The following is a 10,396-nucleotide window of genomic DNA, read 5'->3' on the forward strand; positions in this document are numbered from 1 at the left end:
CTGAGGTAAATTCACCCATTCCAGTCCATTTTAGTTTACTGATTCCTAGAATGTCGATGTTCACTCTTGCCATCTCCTGTGTGACCACTTCCAATTTGCCTTGCTTCATGGACCTAACATTCCTGGTTCCTATGCAATATTGCTCTTTACAGCATTGGACCTTGTTTCTATCACCAGTCACATCCACAACTAGGTATTGTTTTTGCTTTAGCTCCATCCCTTCATTCTTTCTGGAGTTCTTTCTCCACTGATCTCCAGTAGCATATTGGTCACCTACTGACCTGGGGAATTCCTCTTTCAGCATCCTATCTTTTTGCCTTTTTCATACTATTCATGGTGTTCTCAACGCAAGAATACTGAGCACGGGCAGCTGCGACGGCATGCAGAGCACAGGCGAGAGGAGCTGCTCCACGTCCGAGGTCAGGGGTGGTGGCTGGGAGGAGCTACCCCGCCTGGCTGAGAGTGCCCAGCTTCAACAGCACAGGAGCACCTGAGGGGAGCTACCCCCACCCTACCCAAGGGGCGGCGGCCGGGAGGAGTAACCCCATGTCCAAGGAGAGGTGGCTGAGTGGGCACCAGAAGGCCTAGAGGAGCTATTCCACGTTCAAGATCAGGAGGGGAGGCGGTGAGGAGATACCCCTCATCCAAGATAAGGAATAATGGCTGCACTTTCCTGGAGCAACCGTGAAGAGATACCCCGTGTCCAAGGTAAGAGAAACCCAAGTAAGATGGTAGGTGTTGCAAGAGGACATCAGAAGGCAGACACACTGAAACCATAATCACAGAAAACTAGTCAATCTAATCGCACTAGGATCACAGCCTTGTCTAACTCAATGAAACTAAGCCATGCCCTGTGGGGCCACCCAAGACAGGCGGGCATGGTGGAGAGGTCTGACACAATGTGGTCCACTGGAGAAGGTTCCCCTATCCATAACCAATTCCCAGAGCTTGCTCAAGCTCATGTCCTTTGAATCCGTGATGACATCAACCATTTCATCCTCTGTTGTCCCATTCTCCTCCCACCTTCAAACTTTCCCAGCATCAGTGTCTTTTCCAATGAATCAGTTCTTCCCCTCAGGTGGCCAAAGTATTGAAGCTTCAGCATCTCTCCTTCCAATGGATATTCAGGACTGATTAACTTTAGGATTGACTGATTTGATATCCTTACAGTCCAAAGGATTCTCAAGAATCTTCTCCAACACCACAATTCAAAAGCATCAATTCTTTAGCACTCAGCTTTCTTTATAATCCAACTTTCACATCAATACATGATTAATGGAAAACCCACACCTTTGACTAGATGGACCTTTGTTGGCAAAGTCATGTCTCTGCTTTTTAATATGTTGTCTAGGTTGGTCATAAATTTTCTTCCAAGGAGCAAGCGTCTTTTAATTTCATGGCTGCAGTCACCATATGCAGTGATTTTGAAACCCTCAAAAACAAAGTCTGTCACTGCTTCCATTGTTTCCCATCTACTTGCCATGAAGTTATGGGACCAGATGTCATGATCTTAGTTTTCTAAATGTTGAGTTTTAGGTCAACTTTTTCACTCTACCCTTTCACTTTCATCACAAGGCCTGCTGGTGCCAGCCGGCAAAGTTGATCAGGCCCCGAGAACATGCACGGCGGGGCTGAGAAAAGAAACTAAAGCAAGAGAAATCTACAACAAAGATGGGGTCGAGAGGTTCAGACACATCTCCACGAAGGGACACAGTCTGACACCAACTTTATTCAGCATCTCATATTTATACAGAAGAGCGTGAGAAAGACAAGACAGTTAACATTTTTTCTTGATTGACCTATACATCTTACAAACAGTCACAAGAAATCTTGAGAGCATGGGAATGGCACCCTGTTATTATTTCTTACACCAGATAACATTTCCCTGTGCATGAGAAGTTCGCACAGAACTCCAGGTGCCTTTAGTAAATAAGTGCCTAATCTCTGGGGTGGCGGGACAGAGAGCTATGTTTGCAAGCAAACCCTCAAGGACTGTGGCAGCTCCCATAGCTGTGTCCTTTAGATAAAGGACCCCATTCTCACGGGCAGCTCCCCGCAAAGGCCCCTCAGTTTTTCTTCTCTTTCTGCCATTACTGTGGTGTCATCTGCATATTTCAGGTTTTTTATATTTCTCCCAGCAATCTTGAGTCCATCTTGTGTTTCATCCAGTCTGATATTTCACGTAATTTCCCTTGCACATAAGTTAAATAAGCAGGGTGTCACTATACAGCCTTGACCTACTCTTTTCCCAATTTTGAACCAATCCATTGTTCCATGTCTGGTTCTAACTGTTGCTTCTTGACCTGCATACAGGTTTCTCAGGACGTAGGTAAGGTTGTCTGGTATTCCTATCTCTAGAATAATGTTCCAGTTTGTGGTGATCCACACTGTTCTTGCCTGGAGAATCCCAGGGACGGGGGAGCCTGGTGGGCTGCTGTCTAAGGGGTCGCACAGAGTCAGACACGACTGAGGTGACTTAGCAGCAGCAGCACACAGTCAAAGGCTTTAGCATATCCAATGAAGCAGAAATAAGTGTTTCTCTGGCATTCTCTTTCTTTTTCTATGATTCAACAGATGTTGGCAATTTGATCTCTGATTCCTCTGCCTTTTCTAAAAACAGCTTGTACATCCGGAAGTTATTGGTTCACATACTGTTGAAGCCTAGCTTGAAGGATTTTGACTATTACATTGCTAGCATGTGAAATGAGTGCAATTATTATTATGCTTTTAAAGTACTTCTAATTTGAAAACAAAATTTCATGGTGGTAAACTAAATGTCTGGAAATGATTTAGTTAATGAAATAGCACTACTAAACACTTAAATGGGCAAGAAAAAGACTTTGCTGTAATTATACAATTGCTGTTTCAAGTGCAGGTTATTTAGGGACAATGATATAATGTGGGAATAAACATTACTGGGTTATAAAATATTGAATATCCTCAGAACTTGAAGGAATTTAGTGCAATTAAAACTGTAAAATCATATATTATATTAAAATGTCCTTTTCCAAAGACAAATAGAAGAAACTAGAGCATTTGACTTTTCTTTTTAAGTAGAACTCTTAGTTTCAAATAGGAAAATACACCTTAATGCATCTAAGTCAAATCATTTACATTTAGTATATGGGACGTTGGACTGAAGTATAAGTTGAGTGTATGTTTCCAACAGACAGCACATCTATGCTTTGCTCTGAAGTATACAATAGAAATACTAACATTTTCGAAAAGTAAACTAGAAAGTAATGAGAAACTATAACCCTGTTTTTGTAAAAAACCTACTCTTTTACATTGAGAATTTTCTATCAGATATATTAAAAAAAAATTCAAAAATAAAGGACCTAACATATAACATAGATGATTACAATGCCTCACTGTAAAACTGACTTGTTTGAAGACAATCTAATATTGACAGTCATGAGGCATTTAGAATCTTATACAGGGAATTTTATCCCCCCCACATACTTTTTTTTTTTTTTTTTTACAAACTTGTGTAAAATTATAATTTAAGTATTCAGTTAGGCATTTATATTTTGTTAGACATTAACATCACTTTCTATATTATTCATAAAAAAAAAAATACTAGTTATCTACCAGGCTAGAAAGAGACAAAAATGGAATAATTTAACCTACTTTACTGTGTTAATTGTAAACGTGTAACTTAACTATTATATGATAAAAAGTAAATAGATTAATGAAGCCTTAACATTAAGCTGTGCTAATTCAAGGATATAGTATAACCGTATACTTGCTCAAAAATTCTAAAAGTGTTTCATTAGAGGATATATCCAACCTTCCATTACAATACTCCTTTGTATCTTTGAGGGAGACATAATACAGTATGTCCCCTACATACAAGCAAATTCTGTTCCAAGAGCACATTTGTAAGCCCTTTTTTAAATAAGTCTAACCAAGTTATGCAACTAACATAGCACTATAATACTGTTATCTATAAGTAATAAGTTTATAATACTTTTCACACAAATAATGCAAAAAAGAAATAGACACAAGAAATAAATTTTAATCTGACAGTATAATACCTTGAAAAAAGTACAGCCCTGCATTACAACAGCTGGCCTATAGGGACTGGCATCAAGGGAACACACACGAAGAGTTACTGACTGGAGGAGGGAGATGAGCTGGGAGATGGCAGAGTTGAAGGACCATCAGAAATAGGAGATGAAGGGAAAGCTGCAATTTCACTCATGCCTGACATTGACGGCACAGGTTCTGATTCCTTGCTGGATTAAATTCTATCTCCTCTCTTGAAAAAGAAATCCAGTGATGTCTGGGTAGTAGCTCATTTTTTCTCATTATAGATTACATGATAGCACCAGATTACATTCTGAACAGCTTCTGCACTCTCTGTATACCATTCTTTGTTTGGATCTTATGCCTCAAAAACTAACAGTGCTTTCTCAAATAAAGAAAATTCCCTTTCCATTTCCTGTGTCACAAATCTCTTTGATTTAAAATTACTTCTTTTTCTTGTCTATTTCATCCTTTCTCTGGGCCTGCATATCCATCAAGTGTTCATTAGTAAGTGCCCCATGTTGCACAGCAAGGACTTCAATGAATTTTCCCAGCAGGTCTAACTGTAGCTTCTTACTAAGTCACTAAGTTGCTGAAGACCTATTTGGACTCCTCACCCATGTCTTCAGCTCACAAAAATTATGAGTAAACTGCAGGCACAGGCTCCTCCAATCCCCATTCATGATGACAGCCATAATCTTACTCACGTTTGCATTTTGGAAGGTTTTCAACTTGAAGGTTGTTAATAGGGGACTTTCTCTATTGTTCAATAGACACAGCATTTATTCTACTATCTCACTGCTTAAGTGCTTAGGATTTCATTTAAGCTTTTTTGAAAGCAAAAACATCTCTGAACAGCACTGATAAAAAGAATCTAATGAATGTGAGAGTTAAAGAACTTAAGATACAAATTCCTAAACCTTAGAGTCAGTTTATACACATTAGGAACAAAATCGTACTTCAGAGTAGATTTTAGGCTTTAACTATGTAGGCAATGGGGCAGTGCAAATTGAAGTACTTATTCTAGGATGATGGAGAAGGCAATGGCACCCCACTCCAGTACTCTTGCCTGGAAAATCCCATGGATGGAGGATCCTGGTGGGCTGCAATCCATGGGGTCGCTAAGAGTCAGACATGACTGAGTGACTTTACTTTCACTTTTCACTTTCATGCATTGGAGATGGAAATGGCAACCCACTCCACTGTTCTTGCCTGGAGAACCCCAGGGACGGGGGAGCCTGGTGGGCTGCCATCTATGTGGTCACACAGTGTTGGACACGACTGAAGTGACTTAGCAGTAGCAGTATTCTAGGATGAGGGGGACTAAGAGATGTAAGTAGTCAAATACAATATTGAGAAACTCAACATACATTTTAAAAATAAATGTCATTTTGACTTCCAAGTTATTTGAATAATTTCATCATTTAATTTTATTTTTTATTTTTTCTATTTGCTATACCTGCTAAAATATGAACCTTTTAACAAGAGGTGCACAATCAATGTAGTGGAAGGATTGTCTTCAAAAATGAAACTGGAACACATTTGTGTGAAACTTGGCATCCCAAAATATACACCATATAGGACAAATGTAAATTTAGGGAGAACCAAAACAGCACTTTATATCTACTAATCATGTAAAAGCATCTGGCAGAAGAGGAGGTAACCTCTTATTAAATCATTAGCCATGAGAAACTTCTACAAAACACCTGGTTCATGCAAGAAGGAATGAGAACATTATATATAGCAGACAACCTCACACAAAAATAAGAAATCTATTTTCATTGACTATTTCATCTTGTTTCATATAATGGAGAAAATAATCTTTGGTGATATGATTTTATTTGATGTTTTCTTCTAAATTATAGAATTTTGGAAAACAAAGTAATCAAGGTAATCAATTTAACTTATCTTGTATATATTTTACTAGATTTGCCTTTCTAATTTTTTGTATGATTTCATGCTATATAAATTTATTAACATAAAAATCAAGTCTAGGGAGTAGTACATTGGATTTAGATACAGAAACATCCACAGGCCATTCTGACAGTAAAATATTTCTTCTCAGTACTCACTTTTACTCAGCTATCAGAAACATCAATTCTCAGAAGTGTCCTATGTTCTCAAAGACTAGATAGGTCTTTAAGAGAGAGGTGATTATGATTTAAGGCATACAAAAACCTCAGTCTTGAGAGTTAGCTAAGTATGAGTTCAGTTAAATTCAGTCCAGTTCAGTCACTCAGTCGTGTCTGACTCTACCCGACCCCATTCACTGCAGCATGCCAGGCTTCTCTGTCCATCAACAACTCCTGAAGCTTACTCAAACTCATGTTCATTGAGTTGGTGATGCCATCCAATCATCTCATCCTCTGTTGTCCCCTTCTTCTCCCACCTTCGATCTTTCCCAGCATCAGGGTCTTTTATCATGAGTCAGTGCTTTCCATCAGGTGGCCAAAGTATTGGAGTTTCAGCTTCAGTTTTAGGCCTACCAATGAATATTCGGGACTGATTTCCTTTAGGTCAGACTAGTTGGATCTCCTTGCAGTCCAAGGGACTCTCAAGAGTCTTATCCAAAGACACAGTTCAAAAGCATCAATTCTACAGCACTCTGCTTTCTTTATAGTCCAACTCTCACATTCATACATGACAACTGGAAAATCCATAGCTTTGACTAGATGGAACTTTGTTGGTAAAGTAATATCTTTGCTTTTTAATATGCTGTCCAGGTTCATCATAACTTCTCTTCCAAGGAGCAAGCATCTTTTAATTTCATAGCTGCAGTCACCATCTGCAGTGATTTTGGAGCCCCAAAAGATAAAGTCTGTCACTGTTTCTACTGTTTCTCCATCTACTTGCAGCGAAGTAATGGAACCAGAAGCCATAATCTTAGTTTTCTGAATGTTGAGTTTTAAGCCAACATTTTCACTCCCCCGTTTCACTTTCATCAAGAGACTTTTTAGTTCTTCTTTGCTTTCTGTCATAAGTGTGATGTCATCTGCATATCTGAGTTTATTTCTCTTGGCAATCTTGACTCCAGCTTGTGTTTCATCCAGCCAGCCATTTTTCATTATGTACTCTGCATATTAATTACATAAGCAAGGTGGCAATAGACAGCCTTGATGTACTCCTTTCCTGATTTGAAACCAGTCTGTTGTTCTATGTCCAGTTCTAACCACTGCTTCTTGACCTGCATACAGATTTCTCAGGAGGCAGGTAAGGTCATCTGGTATTCCCATCTCTTGAAGAATTTTCCACAGTTTGTTTCTATCCATGGGGTTTCAAAGGCTTTGGCATCATCAATAAAGGAGAATTAGATATTTTTCTGGTATTCTCTTGTTTTATTCTGATGATCTAGAAGATGATAGCAATTTCGTCTCTAATTCCTCTACCTTTCCTAAATCCAGCTTGAACATCCTGAATTTCACAGTTCACGTACTGTTGAAGTCTGGCTTGGAGAATTTTAAGCATTGCTTTACTTGCATATGAGATGAGTGCAATTGTGCCATAGTTTCAGCATTCTTTGGCATTGCCTTTCTTTGGGATTGGAATGAAAACTGACCTTTTCCAGTCCTGTGGAGACTGCTGAATTTTCCAAATTTGCTGGCATATTGAGTGCAGCACTTTGATAGCATCATCTTTTAGGATTTGAAAAAGCTCAACTAGAATTCCATCACCTCCACTAGCTTTGTTTTTAGTGATACTTCCTAAGGCCTCCTTGACTACACATTCCAAGAGGTCTGGCTCTAGGTGAGTGATCACACCATCGTGATTATCTGGGTAATGAAGATCTTTTTTGTATAGTGCTTCTGTGTATGCTTGTCACCGCTTCTTAATATCTACTGCTTTTTTAGGTCCATGCCATTTCTTTCCTTATTATGCCCATCTTTGCCTGAAATGTTCCCTTGGTGTCTCTAATTTTCTTAAAGAGATCTCTAGTCTTTCCCATTCTATTGTTTTCCTCTATTTCATTGCATTGATCACTTTGCTGTCCTGCTTAAATTTCCAAAGCTCTAGAGTTTAATTCCAGTGAAACTAGTTTTCTCATCATACCCTTGGGAGTTTATGGGTATTTGGCACTTGGATATTTGACATCCTTACTTGATAAGCTATAATATGGCTCTTTTTACTTGAATTTTAATATCCATAGCAGCTTTGATTTTGCCTTATTTAATTTTGCTTCAATCTCTGGTATTTATGTTTTCTCTTATATTATGGATCTTGTTCCTAATACTATGAGATCATGGCATCTGGTCTCATCACTTCATGGGAAATAGATGGGGAAACAGTGGAAAAAGTGTCAGACTTTATTCTCTGGGCTCCAAAATCACTGCAGATGGTGACTGCAGCCATGAAATTAAAAGACGCTTACTCCTTGGAAGAAAAGTTATGACCAACCTAGATAGCATATTCAAAAGCAGAGACATTACTTTGCCAACAAAGGTCCATCTAGTCAAGGCTATGGTTTTTCCTATGGTAATGTATGGATGTTACAGTTGGACTGTGAAGAAGGCTGAGCTCCGAGGAATTGATGCTTTTGAACTGTGGTGTTGGAGAAGACTCTTGAGAGTCCCTTGGACTGCAAGGAGATCCACCCAGTCCATTCTGAAGGAGATCAGCCCTGTGATTTCTTTGGAAGGAATGATGCTAAAGCTGAAACTCCAGTACTTTGGCCACCTCATGCAAAGAGTTGACTCATTGGAAAAGACTCTGATGCTGGGAGTGATTGGGGGCAGGAGAAGAAGGGGACGACAGAGGATGAGATGACTGGATGGCATCACTGGACGTGAGTCTGAGTGAACTCAGGGAGTTGGTTGTTGGACAGGGAGGCCTGGTGTGCTGCAATTCATGGGGTCTCAAAGAGTCGGACACGACTGAGTGACTGATCTGATCTGATCTGATCTGATCCTAATACTGTAGGTTAGGTTTTCTGGTAAAGCGGAAACTCTAGTAGAATTAAATGTGTTGCTTTTAATAATGGTGCTTTATTTCACTGTCAGATGACTGACGATACGTGAAAAAGGAACAAAAAATAATGCAACATGATTCTTGATCATTAGTAGAACTTTGAATATGTACTCATAAATAACTCACTATGATGAAGCTTGACTCCTGTATAGGATTGTTGGATATAGCAAAAAATTTCAGTATATTCTGTTAACCTATGTTCCAAAAATGCATTCACATATTTACTCATACTAAAGTAGTATTCTTTGTTTATCTGAAATGCACATTTAACTGAGAACCTTGCACCTTATGTGGCACCTTCAGTAATATACATTATCTATGCTAAAAATAGAAGAATTTATTTTTATTTTTGTAGAATTTTATTTTTATTTATTTTTATAAATTTATGATTTATTATTTTATAAGAATTTATTTTTATAAGAATAGTAAACTTAGATATGGGTTTGTACAAAAAAAAGTTTTGTTTAGCATGATTATAAAATAGTGAGTGCTATTTATAGTGAATAATTTATTTTACAGAAATGTTTTTAAAATTATAGTACATTTTTAGTTGAAATTATCTAAACCTTTTTCTCTAAATAAGCTCTTAAAATAATCATGTAATTTATTTTGACTGATTTTTGCTATTGTAACGTGTTCTGCCTGTCATTATTACTCTGTCATTTTAAGCTGTTTTCAAATTTTTTTTCATAAGAGCTTCCTACTTTTAATTAACTTTGTTTCAATGTATTTTTCTTAATTTATTTTGAATTTTCAGTTGCTTGCTTCTTATCTATTTTTCCTGAAGAGTAGTCACAAATCAACCATATGTTATACTTAAGATAGATTAATACTTTATTGATTGACCACATTAAGGAAGATTTTAATGACATCTTGATAATGTACAATGTTGAATCAGTGACTGCATTTGTCAGTACAAAATTCAATGTAAATATCCTGTGGTAGATGCATGAGAGGCATTTAGTTTCACAAGTATAATTATTAATATATATATATATATATATATATAACAGAACTCTATATATGTTGTTTTCAAAGGGATGGGATAGCTTAAAATCAAGTTTATATTTAAATTAAAATGCAGAAAAATATGGAGTAAAGTGGACACATTTCAAAACATGAAATATAATAAAAATTTACTGTGGAACATTTTCAGGATAGAATGCATATTTGTTCATGAACCATTCAGATTTCAAGAACTTATATATTCAAGGCAAAGTTGTATAAAATGTCAGCAAAAGTCATTGATGTATCAAAGTCACTACACCACCACCACGACCTAGCTCAGCCATGTCCGGCTCTTTAAGACTCCCATGGACAGAAGTCTGCCATACTCCTGTGTCCATGAGATTTTCCAGGCAAGAATACTGGAGTGAGTTGCCATTTCCTACCCAGGGTATCTTCC

The sequence above is a fragment of the Bubalus bubalis genome, chromosome 10, assembly GCF_019923935.1.
Source record: "Bubalus bubalis isolate 160015118507 breed Murrah chromosome 10, NDDB_SH_1, whole genome shotgun sequence".
Lineage (NCBI taxonomy): Eukaryota > Metazoa > Chordata > Mammalia > Artiodactyla > Bovidae > Bubalus > Bubalus bubalis.